The sequence below is a fragment of the Leucoraja erinacea genome, chromosome 15 (genome assembly GCF_028641065.1).
Source record: "Leucoraja erinacea ecotype New England chromosome 15, Leri_hhj_1, whole genome shotgun sequence".
Taxonomy (NCBI): Eukaryota; Metazoa; Chordata; class Chondrichthyes; order Rajiformes; family Rajidae; genus Leucoraja; species Leucoraja erinaceus.
In genome coordinates this window covers 31,460,799-31,473,150 of record NC_073391.1, presented here as the reverse complement: position 1 = coordinate 31,473,150, position 12,352 = coordinate 31,460,799, and positions in this window count along the sequence as shown.

The following is a 12,352-nucleotide window of genomic DNA, read 5'->3' as shown; positions in this document are numbered from 1 at the left end:
GTAGCACCGCGATACAGTGTGGTGTCCTTTGTTGCTTGTTCTCCAGAGCAAGTCTTAAGCCTATAGTCTTTGGTGTCGGAGATTAAATCAATGTTACACCACAAGTTTCTGAAGAAGGGCCTCAACCCAAAACGTCACTCTTTCCTTCTCTCCAGAGATGCTGCCTGTCCCGCTGAGTTACTCCAGCTTTTTTTGAGTCTATCACCAGTTTCCAGGCTCTCTTAGAATCAATTTGCTACCTTTAGCATTGAAGTCACATCTGCCTGTCAGGATAAAATACTCCCCTGTGCTCCACGCTAGATATTATGTACAAAGAAGTTGTGTGACAGATTAATAAGCACTGTGCGGGGGCCAAGTTTGCCTCTTTATTTAGCCAGTGGTGAGTGATTTTAATTAGGACTATTGTTCACCTTTCATGCCGACCCTATAGTGAGACAAGAGCAGAATAATTGAGGTTTTAAAATGGAAAATCCTCTCCAATCAATATCAGCCAGATAAGCAAACACTTTAGCATCCAGAGCAGAGCGGAAAAGTGTGTGTTGTCACGGATAATCGCCCTCCAATGTAGAACAGCTTGCAGTAGCTTGCGGCCGACTCGCCTGAGTTCCGCTCTGTCTGGAAAACATTGGAGCGAGATGTTGTGTTTATCTTGCCGGCCCGCCATTTAACAATTTGCTTGTAATATGATGAATGAACAATATACACGTGTGCTTGCGATTAGATATTGGGGTGACTGGGGTTGAAGACACAGTCAGAAAGGCACACTATACCTTGGTTTGCACTACCCTGCACACAACCCTGCTGACTTTTCTCCTTATCCGTTTTTGACATTGGTCTCATCGCCGGGCGGCAGCGGCAGAGTTGCTGCCTTATGCCGCCAGAGACCTGGGTTCAATCCGGACTACGGATGCTGGCTGTACGGAGTTTATACGTTCTCCCTGTGACCACGTGAGTTTTCTCAGGATGCTCCAGTTTCCTCCTGCACTTCAAAGACTTTTAGGTTTGTAGGTTAATTGGCTTCGGTAAAGGTTGCAAATTGTTCCTAATGTGTAGGATAGTGCTAGCGTACGGGGTGATCACTGGTCGGTGCGGACTCGATGAGCCGATGGGCCTGTTTCCACAGTGTATCTCCAAACTATGAATAGTTAAGTTCTCATCGTAGCTAAGAGAGGGTATAAGGGAACGGCATAGTTAAGTATTGAGATAAAATATAAGAACAAGAAATAGAAGTGGGAGTCTTTAGATCTTCGTGGCCTTTCATTCAGTATTTTGACTGATCTGATCATTGGTTTCAATTTTGCATAATGGGCCTGTCCCTCTTACGTAACTTTGTTTTGGTGACTGCCGGCACCCACCATAGGTCCAACGGCCACCAGAAAGACGCAACGACTCTTTGGGCGACTGAGGAGACTACTCCCGACCATACAGGGGATACCCGGCGACATGTCGCGGGGTCAAGCCTGTATGATCGTGAGTAGTCGCCCAAAGAGTCCATACCTTGTTCTGGTCGCCGCTGGATTTTCAACATGTTGAAGATTTTCGCCGACCTGCAACGACCCATGACAGGCCCATATGGCTCACTGGTTTGATTTGTGGGATGATAGGAAGTTTGGGCTCACACTCACAGAGCTTCGTAAAATAAACTATGATTCCATGTTCATAAGTTCTAGGAGCAGAATTAGGCCATTCAATCATGGCTGATCTATCTTTCCCTCTCCACCTCATTTTCCTGCCTTCGCCCCATAACCCCTAACACCTTTACCAATCAAGAATCTATCAATCGCCATCTTAAAAATATCCATTGACTTGGCTTCCACAGCTGTTTGCGGCAATGAATTCCACAGATTCACCACCTACTGACTAAAGAAATTCCTCCTCATCTTTCTAGGAGGTACAACCTTTTATTTTAAGGCTATGGCTTCTGGTCCTAGACTCTCTCACCTGTGGAAACATCCTCTCTACATTCACTCTATCCAGGCCTTTCGCTATTCGGTACATTTCAATTAGGTCCCCCTCATCCTTCTAAACTCCAGCAATTACAGGCCCAAAGCAATCAAATGCTCATCATATGTTAACCCACTCATTCCTGGGATCATGCTCATAAACCTCATCTGGACTCTCTCCAAAGCCAGCACATCCTTCCTCAGATATGGGGCCCAAAAGTGCTCACAATACTCTAAATGCAGTCTGACCAGTGCCTTATAATGCATGCCTGCTTATGTATTCTAGCCCTCGCGAAATAAATGCTAGCCTTGCATTCGCCTTCCTAACTAACGATTCGAATTGCAAACTATCTTTTTGAGAATCCCGCACCAGCACTCACGTCACTTTGCACCTCCGATTTATGAATTCTCCTTTGCAGCTCTGATTTCTGAATTTCATTAAGATACATATTACTCTAAGGGGGTTAGACAGAGGAGATACTTGGTTCCCTTGTTGGGAGAGTCATTGAACTACACCACAGCAGTGACCACTAATGTACTTCACTGACAGTAAAGCACAATGGCTTGTCCTGAAATGTTCACAGGGCATTAAATATCCACAAGTCATTTATTCTTTCTTTGACACGTTCCCTGTCTTAATTGTTTCCCCGTTTCTTTCCCAAAGCTGTTGAGACATCAGCATGTTTCATACTTCACTCAGTAACGAGCCCTCCTCCCTGCTTTTAGTGAACTGTCACAATGTGCACGGCATTGTCCAAGCTGCAAGTCCTAGCCACAGCTGCAACAACATGCGAACACAAAGCCTCCAGCATTCCATGACCCAAACATTATTGCTACTCGGCATTTGATTATGAGTTCTCAGCGGATTAAGTGGAAAATGCAACCAAGCACATTAACTGATGCAAACTTGCACTTTAGCTCACAACCCATTTAATTTATCTTTCTTGGCTAAAGCCTTCAAATACATAAATTGAGCACAATTAAGAAGCGATAGAGTCTTTAGTTTAGTTTAGTTCAGAAATACATTGTGGAAACAAGCTCTTCAGCCCACCGAGTACGATCCGACCAGCAATCCCCGCACACTAACACTAACCTATAGGGTGATTTCACGAAAGGTCACTGGGTCATAGGTCTTCACGCACGGAGCCGCAAAATCCAACTGGGGTACATGCGTCACTTCCGGTACATGTTATTGATGCTAGAAACGCGTACTTTCAAACCTGTTTAAAACCGCGAAAACGGTTAATTTTTGAGCTGTAAATAACTGTGCCAGTCGGGGTGACCGTGAGGCACAGTTATCCTGCTTTAGAGTTCCAAAGATTAAGAAAAACGAAGGTAAAGAGAAGAGAGAGCTGAAGGGAAAATAACAGTGGAAGTTGTTGGCCGTGCAGATATAAAGATAGAAAATATCGGGAATTATCACGTTTGCTCACTGCATTTCATCAAAACTAAGGCATTATTGATGTTTTGATGAAATGCAGCGAGCAAACGCGATAATTCCCGATATTTTCTATCTTTATATCTGCACGGCCAACAACTTCCGCTGTTGTTGCCCCTTCAGCTCTCTCTTCTCTTTACATTCTTTTTTCTTAATCTTTGGAACTCTAAAGTAGGATAGCTGTGTCTCATAGTCACCCCGACTGGCACAGTTATTTACAGCGCAAAAACTAACCGTTTTCGCGGTTTTTAACAGGTTTGAAAGTTCGCGTTTCTAGCATCAATAACATGTACCGGAAGTGACGTATGTACCCCAGTTGGATTTTGCGGCTCCGTGCGTGAAGACCTATGACCCAGTGACCTTTTGTGAAATCATCCTATACACACTAGGGACAATTTACAATTATACCGAAGCCAATTAACCTACGTCCTTGGAGTGTAGGAGAAAAACGGAAGTCTCGTTCAAAACCCATGTAGGTCACGGGGAGAACGTACAAACTCCGTACAGACAGCACCCGTCGTCAGGATCGAACCCGGGTCTCTGTCGCTGTAAAGCAACAACTCTACCCACCACTGCACCACCATGTCATAGAATAATCGGGCAGTACAGCAGCACAGATATTGGCCATTCAGTCATCTTGTCGATGCTGATTAAATTGGCATATTTTGGGTCCAGTCCCATTTGCCTGTATTTGGCCCAATATTCCTCTAAACCATTCCTATCCTCTGTCCAAATGTCCAATTTGGAACATGGGAGGAAGGTGGAACACCAGTGGTCAAAGGGAGAACGTGCAAATCCCACACGGACAGGGATGTGAGGTCAGGATGGAGCCGGGGTCTCTGGAGCTGTGAAACGGCAGCACCTCTGGCGAAGCAACACAACTTGTTCATCGAGGAATGCTCCCACAACAAGCCTCTTCGTACCCGAGCCATAGGCTCTAATCAAATCACATTGGCCGTGAAATTATTTAGCATAGCTGAATGCATTTTTTTTGCGTGACGTGAAGGAATTTAATCAAAAGACACAATCTCTCCTACTAGTGTAGCTTGGTTTCAGGTCCTCTGTGCTGTGGTTCTGTGTGGAAGCCCTCTGGACATGCACAATGGCGTCAGATGCTACTCAACATATTTTAATGAAAGATTGACACAAAATGCTGGAGTAACTCAGCGGGTCTGGCAGCATCTTTGGCGAAAAGGAATAGGTGACGTTTCGGGTCGAGCCCTTCTTCAGGTAGCGTCAGGGGAGAGGGAAACTAGAGGTATGAAAAGGTACAGAACAAGTCATAGCCAGCAACGATGATCAAGGGAAGGTGAGGCCCACAATGGTCCATTGTTGGCTGTGGAAGAGGTGATAACAAAAGGATATATGGATACGAACAGCGGTACTAGCAGGACAACTAGGGTGGGGGAAGGGCGGAGAGAGAGAGAATGCAACAATTACTTGAAATTAGAGAAATCAATATTCATATCGCTGGGTTGTAAGCTGCCCAAGCAAAATATGAAATGCTGTTCCTTCGATTTTGCGTATGACCTCACTCTGATTTGTCCTGAACCTTTTCATACCTCCAGTTTCTCTCTACCCTGACTCTCAGTCTGAAGAAGGATTTCGACCCAATAAGTCACCTATTCCTTTTTTCCATGGATGCAGCCCGACCTGCTAAGATACTCCTGCATTTTGTGTCTAACTTCAGTGTAAACCGGCATCTGCAGATCTTTCCTACACAACATATTTTCATGTTGGTCATAAACGATTCCCTTACGTGTATGTGGTCCCTAAAAGGCATGGGTCATCCATACAGAAGCAGTCCTTTAGAATTCGGTGACGCCATCTACAATGACCAGTTTGACCAGGTTTTGGGTTATTGAATCCTCCTACAGTTAGACACCCTTTCAGAAAGCTCCCTTGAGAAAGGAGATCAGGAAGAATTTCTTTAGACTTTACTTTAGACTTTGGAGACACAGCTTGGAATTAGGCCCTTTGGACCACCGAGTTTGCTCCGGCCAGTGGTCACCCCGTACACTAGCACTATCCTACACACTAGGGACAATTTACAATTTACAGAAGCCAATTAACCTACGAACCTGTACGTCTTTGGAGTGGTTGCTCTGATAATCAGCTAGACATGATGGGCCAAATGGCCTCCTTCTCTGCTGTAACCGCACTCCGTTCTATTTGGGGTAGCTGATGAATGAGTTGAGAGCATATATTATGCTTCTTTCAGGCAATTAGTAGTGTGGAATTTAAATTTGCATTTCATTTTTGCTGGAGTGTGTTTGATTAAGAATGACATGCTGTTGTAGCCGTAAAGATTTTCTGTAACATTGTGATATTTCTACGTTGCAATGTGCCTCATTAATGAAATATTGTGGTTTTAACAACAAAACGGTATCTTTCAGGGAGATTATCCACAAGCTTTGTTAATGAACAGGCATGTTTCAGGAAGCTATTGATGTGTTTTGGAAATAAACCACCTGATTTCAGTAAGGCAATGATTTGTTTTGGTTAACACAAAAAGTACAGAGAGCAGGGCCTAAAAAATCTGCAGTGTAGCATAATGTTCATCTGTACAATGAAGAGTTTGTTAAAATAATTAGAGGTTTGGTGAATTATTCCAAATGGACACTGTTTGCCTTCTGAATCATTTAGGTTATTATTATTGTCACGTGTACCGTGTTACAGTGAAAAGCTTTTTTGTTATGTGCTATCCAGCCAGCAGGACTATACATGATTTCAATCAAGCCTTCCACAGTGTACAGATACAGGATACATTGTACAACGTTTAGTGCAAGGTAAATTCCGGTAAAGTGCGATTCAAGATAATTTGACGGTTTCCAATGGGGTAGGCGGGAGGTCAGGACTGCACTCCAGTTGGTGAGAGGACGGTTCAGTTCCCTGGTAACAGCTGGCAACAAACTGTCCCTGAAACTGGTGGTATGCGTTTTTACATTTCTGTATCTTTTGCCTGATGGGAGAGGGGATAAGAGAGAGCGGTGAGACTGGTCCTTGATTATGCTGGTGGCCTTGCCGAGGCAGGGTTAAGTGTAGATGGAGTCAATGGAAGGGAGGTTTGTGTGTAGGTCTAGATGGCGATAATTTGTGCATCTGACTCAAATAGCCAGAGGGCAGTAAGTAACATCCCTTCTGAGCACGAAAAGCTGATGGGAGACTTTCTCCAACATGGCCCGGGCTGCAGAGTCTGGTGCTGGCAAATGGCTTCAGATGGATCCGTGTTTTTCTAAATATACCACATGAAGCAGTTCTCCTTGAGAACGTCAACGTCACTCCGCTCCAGATTCCCTCTCTCCCACTCCCTCAAACTCACTGATTCCCATTTCCCTAACAAGCGAACACTTCCCTCTACCCCAGAAAAGGTTCAGCGGATGTTTACCAGAAAGTTGCCTGCAGTTGGGGGTATTAACTACAGGTAGAGGTTCGAGAGGCTTGGATTGATGGAGTGTGTTAATTAAGTAAACTTGATTTGAATACAGAATCATAGAATCATACAGCCCAGAAACTGGCCCGTGCTGACCAAGATGCCCCGTCTATGCTCATCACACCTGCCTGCATTTGGTTCATACCCCTTTAGATCTGTCCAAATGTATTTTAAATATTGTTACAATGCCTGCCTCAACTACCTCATCTGACAGCTCCTTCCATATACCCACCACTCCCTGAGTGAAAAAGTTGCCCCTCAGGTTCTTACACTTTTCCCCTCTCACCTATGTCCTCTAGCTCTTGATTTCCCCACTCTGGTTAAAAGACTCTGCACGTTCAGTAAAAGACTCTGTGTGTTCAAATATGTTTCATTTGTACGGCGATGTCAAACAAATTGATATGCAGGGAGTGCAAGTATATAGATTATGTGTTAGCAGATAAGATTTTGCCTTGTCATCATGTTCAACACAGATAGTTTGGCCGATGGACCTGTTCCTGTGTTGTACTGGTCTATACTCTATGCTCTATGTACATCATTATATGTAGTGTTATGAAGTTGATTGAGGAATATATATTGGCCAAGGTACCAAGAATCACTGTCTTACTATTGGAATAGTGTCGTGGGATCTTCTACAGTGGCCAGGGGGTGTAGAGGAGTCTTCATCAACACCTCATCCCTAGGAAGCACAGGCTACCTCTCTGAAGACTATACCAGCACAACCAAACATATTTGTGCTCAAGAGCATTAGTTCCTCATGTTCCTCATGTTCCCAACTCAGAATTGTTTGGAACCAACATAACTGACTCTTATTTGGGTAATAGGACATGGAGCAGTACAGACAAAGACAGGCCCTTAATCCCACAATATCTGTGCCAAACTAGGTGCCAAGACCATCTCTTATCCACCTAGGCATAACCCTCCATATCCATATACCAATCCAAAACCTTTACAAATGCAATCATCGTAACTGCCTCAACCACGAACCCTGGCAGCGCATTCAAGGCACCCAAGTAAAATAGTTGCCTTGCATATCTCCTTTCAACTTTGCCCCTGTCGTATTAAAGCTACAGCTATGCTCTGTGTATCCCATGCACTTTAGCCAGTGCATATTATTTCTCAGGCCATGAATATTGTGGGGAAGATAAGATTATCAGCTGAGGGCTGCACGGTGGCACAGCAGTAAAGTTGCTGCCTCACAGCGCCAGAAACCCAGGTTCGATCCTGACTACGGGTGCTGTCTATACGGAGTTTGTACGCTCTCCTCGTAGTTTTCTCCGGGCGCTCCGGTCTCCTCCCACACTCCAAAGACATGCACGGTTGTAGATTAATCGACTTAGGTAAAATTGTAAATTGTCCCTAGTGTGTGGGGTAAAGTATGTGTGCGGGGTTTGCTGATCGGTGTGGATTTGGTGGGCTGAGGGGCAGGTTTGTGTGCTGTATCTCTAAATTAAACTAAACTAAACTAAGCTGAGCTTTTTGAATTTGGTGTGACCAACACTGGTTCTGCACTCAACACATACCCTTCCCATGCCAACCAGTGGAAGCCTCTTCCCAGGTAAAGGCTTATCGCTTATTTACTTGTTGCAGGACAGAAGCCTGCGGCCTGCAGGGAGTCAGATGTGTAGGAAGGGTCAAGCTTGGTCCGGATGAATCTGGGAGTTGATCTGATGTTGGCCAGCACACGGGTTTGAAGCAACAGGCACAGGAGAAGATAGCAAGATGTCATCTGTCAGTAAGACCGAGGACTGCATGCACACTCCTGCTTCTGTGAAGACAGGGCTGCCTTGGCGGGTCAGAGAGCGGAGGTCAGTTTATGAATGCTTATCCGCTTGATAAAACAGCAGGAAAGTGTGTGAAGGGGAGGAGTGGGGGGAGGGACGGGAAGCAATTTAGATCCATCTACTAAATTTTCATCATCAGGAGATTATAGAGAAATTGAAAAATGGTGTCCATTGTTTACACGCTTTGACATCAGAAATTAATCAGGGGCAGGTCATGATAATCTAGAGGCCAGAAATCTGTCTGTGTTTCCCCAGAAATCGGGTGTTAGGAACACTGCTCTGTAAACTATAAAGCTTTAAAATAACTCCAAATTCAAGGAAGCAATAACAGTTCCCCCATCTCAGAGGCCCCAACTGTAAACCATAGACAGAGCTATAACGTGTTTGTTCATGAGACACAGGACACATTTTTATCCATTTAGAGTTGACCTCCTCTGATAAAACACTGGCGAGAAAAAAAAAAATTAGACATGTCCGTAAATTTAACTCTTCCCTTTCCTGTTAAATGTCACTTGTTTGGATCTTTGCTAATAAAAAAAATCCACGTATAGATTTAATGCTTTGGCTCCGGGAGCTATTTGGAGCTGGAGAATTGGCCATGATGTTCCTGACTCTTCCTCCCCCTCCTCCTCCAGATCAAAGGTCTCCAATGGGGAGGTGACGAGGGGCGGAGAGCTGTGTTGCCATGTCAGTAATTTACAAGGAGACACGAGAGACTGCAGATGCTGGAATCCTGAGCAAAAAGCGCTTGGAATCCCTTTAAAAATTAAATTCCTTGTCAGCCATTCCCCCACCTTTCCTCGCTTAAACCAGCTGTCAAAAACTGCAGATGGACACAAAAAGCTGGAGTAACTCAGCAGGACAGGCAGCATCTCTGGAGAGAAGGAATAGGTGACGTTTCGGGTCAAGAGAGGGATAAGGGAAACACAAGAATAGGTGACAGAGAGTGGTTTCTGGAACTCTCTACCACAGAAGTTGAGGCCAGTTCATTGGCTATATTTAAGAGGGAGTTTCTTTAAGGGGATCAGGGGGTACTGGAGAGAAGGGGTAGGGATAAGTTGGATGATCACATCAATATTGAATGGCGGTGCAGGCTCGAAGGGCCGAATGGGCACCTAATTTCTATGTTTCTATGTTTCTATGATGTGGAGAGATAAATTGTTACTTTTTTTGTATATCTTTCATTCATTGTTCTTTACCTCTCTACATCACGGTCTATATCTCTCGTTTCCCTTATCCCTAACCAGTCTGAAGAAGGGTCTTGACCCGAAACGTCACCCACTCCTTCTCTCCAGAGATGCTGCTTGTCCCACTGAGTTACTACAGCTTTTTGTGTCGATCTTCAGTTTAAACCAGAATCTGCAATTCCTTCTTACACATGTCAAGCACTGTAAATGGATGTAAATGTTTCTGACTTTACGACTTACCAAATGAAAGACACTGTACCATAATTGGATCATAGTCACCCCTGCGTCTCATCCATTACTTATCCGGCTACGTTGCACCCAATACTCTTGAAGCTTTACCACTGTGACTATTCTGTGGGGCAGTGGGAGCCTAGAAAAAGGGACAAAGGCTGAGGCGACACCCACATTCCACCTTAGGGATCACAGACTGCTGGCTCTGTCCAAGACCCTGTCACCATTTCCTAATGAGTCCTGTGATCAGAAACATTGAAAATCATTGACAAACAATTAAATAAATAAAAAAGACAGCATTATTAGATTCCAAGATGGCGTCGAAGGCCGGGCAGGTGACTTCCTACATGCTGGTCCCAGAAGTGGGTCTGCAATTACTCATTACGTGACGGCACTGGGCCTCTACTCGCTGGAGTTTAGAAGGATGAGGGGATCCTCATTGAAACTTACCGAACAGTGAAAGGCCTGAATAGCGTGAATGTGGAGAGGATGTTTCCACTAGTGGGAGGGTCTAGGACCAGAGGCCATAGCCTCAGAGTAAAAGGAGGTACCTTTGGAAGGGAGATGATAAGGAATGTCTTTAGCCAGAGGGTGGTGACTCTGTTGAATTCATTGCCACAGGCGGCTGTGGAAGCCAAGTTGATAGATATTTTTAAGGTAGAGATTGACAGATTCTTAATTAGTATGGGTGTCAGGGGTTATGGCACGAAGGCAGGAGAATGGGGTTGTGTGGGAAAAGATAGATCAGCTATGATTGAATGGCAGAGTAGACTTGGTGGGCCGAATAGCCTAATTTTGCTCCTAGAAGTTTTTTTAGATTAGATTAGATTCATTTATTGTCATTCAGACCTTTCGGTCTGAACGAAATTCTGTTTCCCTGCAGTCATACATATAATTTAAAAAAATGACAAAACACATAGTCAACACAAATTTAACATCCACCACAGTGAGTTCACCAAACACCTCCTCACTGTGGAGGAAGGCAAAATCTTAAAGTCTTAAAGTCTCACGCAAGTTATGAATATAATTACAACCACTCTTTTATCTGTACACTGTGGACGGCTCGATTGCAATCATGTATAGTCTTTCCACTGACTGGTTACCACACAACAAAAAGCTTTTTATTGTACCTCGGTACACGTGACAATAAACTAAACCAATCTAGCAGGGGAATCAAGAACCAGAGGACATAGGTTTAAGGTGAGGGGGGAAAGATTTACTAGGAACCTGAGGGGTAACTTCTTTACACTTAGGATGGTGGGTATATGGGCCAACCTGCCGGGGGAGGTAATTGAGGCAGGTACTATCGCAACATTTAAAATAACATTTGGACAGGTACATGGATAGGATAGGTTTAGAGGGATATGGGGCAAAAGCAAGCAGGCGGGACTAGTGTGAATGGGGCATGTTGGTTGACATGGGCAAGTTGGGTTGAAGGGCCTGTTTCCATGCTGTATCTCTAAACTAAACCAAGAGGAGATGTCACCAAGCTTCCCTATTCACCTAACAGCAGACTCCCTAAAGGCAAGGAGAGCACCAGCATTATTTGCCCACACAACATCGCCTGCCAGCACCCGCCCAGTACTCAATCATAAGTGGAGTGCCTTCTACATTCAGTTTAACTTTCAGCATCTGATAAAAAATACTTGCTGGTTCCCGCAGGTGAAGGTAATGTGGAAAGCTGTTAGTATATGTGTAAGTGAAAACTACAGATAGATCCTCAGTGATTAGTGGCATGCTGGTGATGAAAGGAGGCCTTTGGCAGGACAGCATTTGTTTTTTAAGTAACACCATTTGCCCTTGCTGACTGGGTTGTAACTTTCGTTCATTACTGGCAGCTTTCAGAGAAGATTTTTGGTCGATTTGTTGCTAGTTTTCTGCCATGATTCAGACATAAGGGGACGTAATCTAGCGATGGCCATATCATCAGCTTGTCCTCCTCAAAAATATAGTCAAGGGAGACAAGAGTCACGAATGTTCAATTGTCATATGTACCAACAGAACAATGACATACCTACTTTCAGCAGTATAACAGGCAGGTAAACACAATACACACAGAGAGTATATAGGAAGCAAATCAATAAATGAATAACCACCAGACTTGTGCAGAAACACTCATAGTCCCAGTGCAACCCAGAATAGTCCATAGAAGCTCATAGTTGAGGATAGTGTTGTTCAATGATTCAATGATACTTTATGGGCACATTCATTGGTAAAATTCTTTTGCACTACCCACAAATACACAGTCCCCACAATTTTGGCACAGTTTAAAAAAATAAAAGGGAAAATAACCCAGAATTCAAACACAAAGTGCAAAGTGCAAAGTGCAGTCCACA